This window comes from Suricata suricatta, chromosome 11 (genome assembly GCF_006229205.1).
Source record: "Suricata suricatta isolate VVHF042 chromosome 11, meerkat_22Aug2017_6uvM2_HiC, whole genome shotgun sequence".
Classification (NCBI taxonomy): Eukaryota; Metazoa; Chordata; class Mammalia; order Carnivora; family Herpestidae; genus Suricata; species Suricata suricatta.
Window position 1 is genome coordinate 15,419,548 of NC_043710.1, and position 4,910 is coordinate 15,424,457.

Genomic DNA, 4,910 nt, shown 5'->3' on the forward strand with positions numbered 1-4,910 from the left:
CTCTCAAAAAACAAAAAAGAAAGAAAAAAACCTAATATAGTTCCCAATGTATTACACAATAAAAATTTCATTAGTTAAATCTAATTTTTTAAAAAGTAGAATCATTTGGGACACCTAGCTAGCTCAGACAGTGGAGCATATGACTCCTGATTTCGGGACATAGAACCCCATGTTTTGCGCATAGAGATTACTTCAAAACGTGGGAGGAGGGGCGCCAGGGTGGGGCGGGTTAAGCCGCAGACTTCAGCTCAGGTCATGATCTCATGGTTCATGAGTTCGACTGCCATGTCAGTCTCTGTGCGGACAGCTCAGAGCCTGGACCCTGCTTTGGATTTTGTGTCTCCCTTGCTGTCTGCCCCTTCCCGACTTGCACTCTGTCTCTTTCAAAATAAATAAACATTTAAAAAAGGGGGGTGGTGGAATCATTTCTATAGTAGCTGTATAACTTGGTAGTCATTAACTTTTCTGAAATTGTCTTTCCACGTTTAAAAACAGAGACAATCCCTTACCAGTCCACTTCACAATGTTATTTAGAGAATTAAAGAGATAATGATGTATATGAAGAAGCACTGAAAATTGTAAACTGTTCTAAAAATATGAGGTGTTGGTATTATAGTAGGTCAATAACTGTGTTGACCAATGAGAGAAGCCAGAAGTAACATTTACTGAAAACCAGCCAAGTTGCTGGAACAAATTAACTCTCATAACATCACTGTGGTAAGAAATGGCAATACTGTTTTCCCTGCCCAGTGGTCATTTGCCTTTTCCCCCCACAACCCCGCTCCCTGCCACAACCCCGCCCTCTGCCCACAGCCCTGCTCTCCCCTACAATCCCCCTCCAAGGTGTCACCACTTTCTCGGCCCCTCTCACCACTCCATTTGCCTTTCCTTTGATTTCAGCACCTTGACTTTGCTTTCAGGGAAACTGTGCCACTCAATCACGTATTTTCAGTGGATACCCCACTAGGATATAACCTGCATTTCAGCTCCAAAGGAGGGTATGTGGCCTATGCCTCAGCCAAGCTGCATATGCCGTCCCTCTGATCACAGCGAGTCGTTCAGGAATATGTATACAATCCAATCCAGCCCGCTGGGATGTCTGTTGGGCCTTCTGGATGGAGAGCGGCTCCTCTGGCTGGTCCCAGGACTGCGCCGGTCTGTCCTGGAAGCTGCCGGAGGGCCCCTCAAGAGTGATCCTAGCTGCGACTAAAATCAGTAAAGAAGAGGGGCACCTGCGTGGCTCAGTGGGGTAAGCATCTGACTCTCGATCTTGGCTCAGCTCATGATCTCACATAAAGGCCAAAGCCCCGCGTCAGGCTATGCATTGTCAGTTCAGAGCCTGCTTGGGATCCTCTCCCCCGCTCTCTCTCTGTCACCCCAAAAAAGAAAACTTTTTAAAAAATCAATAAAGAAGAAAGCAGATCTGAGAGATTTTTTTAAAAGCCCAGTCCAGGTAACAGTCTCTAAAATCCTGGATGCAGCCATGCCTGAAGCCATCTACTTATAAGAATCAATACATTCCCCTTCTCCCCCACGTGCCCACCATCCCACCATCCCAAAGCAGTTTGGGTAGGATTTTATATTACTTGCACATAGAAAGTCTTAATTAAGACACCAGATGAGTATGTCAGTTGAGATAAGGCAATTTAAAAACCTTCACGAAGGGGCATCTGGGTGACTCAGTCATTAAGCATTTGACTTCAGCTCAGGTCATGATCTCATAGTTCCTGAGTTCGAGTCTCACATTGGGTGACTACAAGCCCCACTTTGGGTGAGCCCTGCTTCTCTCTCTCTCTCTCTCTCTCTCTCTCTCTCTCTCTGTCCTTCCTGGGATTCTCTCTCTGCCCCTCGCTCACTTGTGCCCCACCCCTCAAAAAAATAAAGTAAAATAAAAACACACACAAAGGAAACCGTGAGATACATAATCCCATCTATGATTAACTGAGGAGCATGAAGGAACTCAGAGGAACAATGATCAGGCTGGACGTGGAAAGGACCTGAAATACAACAAATATATATTAAGTGCCTAGTGCTTGGTAATGTTCTAGGCACAGAGAATACCGAAGTGAATAACAACAAAAAGACAAACTCCCTGTCCTCTTGGACATAATTCTAGAATGTTGGGGGCCAGGGGACAAACTTAAAAATTATATAGTACTTTGGAAGGTGATAAAGGCCAGGAAGAAACACAAAGAAGGGAGAATCGGGAAAGCCAGGTTGCTTCTGAACGCTTCACAATGAGCCCATGAAAGAAGGCTTCTTCATCCCAACTTTAGCACAAAGAGGTTAAGTGATTTGCTCAAAGTTGTCAACTTGCAAGTGGCAAAATGAGCATCAGAAAATGGGAAAGAAGTTACAGGACATTTGATCTCTCTCCCAGGTTAGACTGCCTCCCAACCCAGGAGTCCTTTAACTGGCAAATTCACTCATCTTTCACTGGGCTTCATTATTTATTGACCTCCTGTCCTGTGATCTGGCTAAGATCATACAGTGGTAGAAATGGCTTTTGGTACTACTGACCATCCTTCCTTTTCCAAACCTCTCCCTTGACCTCAGGGACTCTGATGTTCTAGTTCTGTTTTCTTCCTAGTTAGTTTTGCTTCTTTTAATTTTCTTATTCCTCTCACCATGTGAATATGGGTCACCAACCACAACTCACCATACTGAACTCTGTCAGGGAACACAACTCATTTATATTATAGTCTTTGTGAGTTGTTCAGTATGCAGCTTGGGCAACTGTATACAACAGCCCTATACCTTTTGCACGTCTCTTATTTATGCTACTGACTTCAGTTCCATTTCTGCAGATTCTTCCAAAACTCCATGGGTAGCTTCTGCCGCGCACCACTGGAGAAAATGGTAAAGCAGCCTGCATCTTTCACCCACTGCGGGGGACCAACCCACACACCATAGTCGAAAGGTCCCAAGTAGGGGGTTGGTGTTGGCGAAAATATCTCTAGAAAAGAAGATGGACAAGATGGACAAGATGGACAAGACGGACAAGACGAACAAGACAGACGAGACAGACAACGTGGATGGTGGTTGGTAAAAGAGGACTCTTTTATTAAGATAGCCAGGGTCTTATATATCCTGGGTGATTACATCATTCTTATCAGTAAGTAACAGGTTTAAGTCATTGCAAAAAGAAGAATTCCCTAATAATAGTCTGGTTTTAAACATATGATAAGTCTGAAGAATTCTATGAGGAGATATACATTCCTTAAGGCCCTTCATTAGTTATTCAAGGGTAGGATGCTTATCCTTAAGCAAATCTTTTGGGAGAGGATTATGTTCACTCCCTACAGTAGACAAAGAGCCAGAAAATAAAGTAAATCATAGGATGAACAGAAGCCATATGTGCGGTCCAAGAAGCAAAATATTGTTTGAGGGTTATTATTGCCTACTGGGCCCCAACAACCCACCCATCCTTACAAGAGGCTCTTTACCTCTCTGTGCCCACAGGCATCAGTGGGGGTGGAGACAGTGGATATTTAGTTGGCACCGCCAGTGCAAAAACCCACAAATAGAGTCCCTTGGTAGATGGTCTCTGTGGTTAGATATTGTCTGGTTAGAAACTATTGTTAGATGTCAACTGTATTGACGTCTAAATAATTTCTGGACTTAGAAGCAACTTGTAAGTGTCTAATAACTCTAAAAGCTACAGTTTGACATATTTTGCTTTGCCAAGCCAGGTAGGCATATTATTTCATTCAGTCCTCACAACATTACATTGCTCATTTGTCTAAGATTCAAAGAGGTCCTGTGATCTAAGAAACGGAATTTGGACCAGGTCCATTGGACCTCAAAGGCCACGCTTCTCCTGGTTTTGTAAGCTGCCTCCCAGTATCACCTAGCACCGTACTGAATAGAGGACAGTAATAATTAAAACCATTTCAATATGCAGTTTTAAAAATCTTATCCTAAGCACAATTCCACTAACTATTCAATAATAACCCTGAGAAGTAGATAGTAGTGTCATCCTTAGATTTAAATACAAAAACTAAATAACAAAATGTTTTCTGAATCATTTAGATACAAAGGAGAGTCAGGATCCAAATGAAAGTCTTCATTCTGAGCCATGCTCTGCCTCAGTAAATGTTTGATGCAGAACATGTGAGCTAGGGAATGAAGAGTTAAGGACAATACATTTTTACTTTAATAGCCTGTAGCTTCCTAAGCACTGAAGTATGTGTTCATTCATGCAATATTTACTGAGCACCTAGTATGTGCCAGGCGCTTATGCTTAACCGACTCAGCCACCCAGGTGCCCCTTGACAATGTCAGGAGCTTAATATAAAACAGTGAACAAAGGATGCCCCAATTCCTGAATTCACGGAGCTTGCAAATCATGTTTGTGCAAGACACAAAAAAACAATTTCAGACAATAAGTGCTACAGGACAATGTGGAAGGAAATAAGGGGTAGGTATATTTAAATAGAGGTCATTGAAACCATTTCTGAGAAAATAACATTAATTGAATGAATGGACTGGCAACCTGCTGATGGACTCATTGCTCGATATTAGACTTAACTAGTTTTTGTTGGTCATTAGGCTGTTTATCGTTCTGAATAGCCTTTGTGCCTTATATTACAGGTGCCCAAAGTGCAACTGTGGAAAGCAAAACGGAGGACTCTTTTATTCCTGTGACCTTGCCCTTGCCGTCAGGGTCACACACCCCACTGCCACGCCCATTCTTCTCCTTCCGACGCTCCAAGCCTGCGCAAGCGCAAAATAAACTGCCATTCCTAGTGGAGGGCGCGGATCCCACTACAAAACGCATGCGCCCCTGGCCCGTAAGCTCCGCCCCCACCCCTGCGCTGGCTCGCGAGCGCCTGCCGTTTCTCGGGGCGGGGCGCTGGGCGGGGACTGGGCGGAGAGGCGCGCGCCGGTGCGTGCGTGCGCGCGCGCCG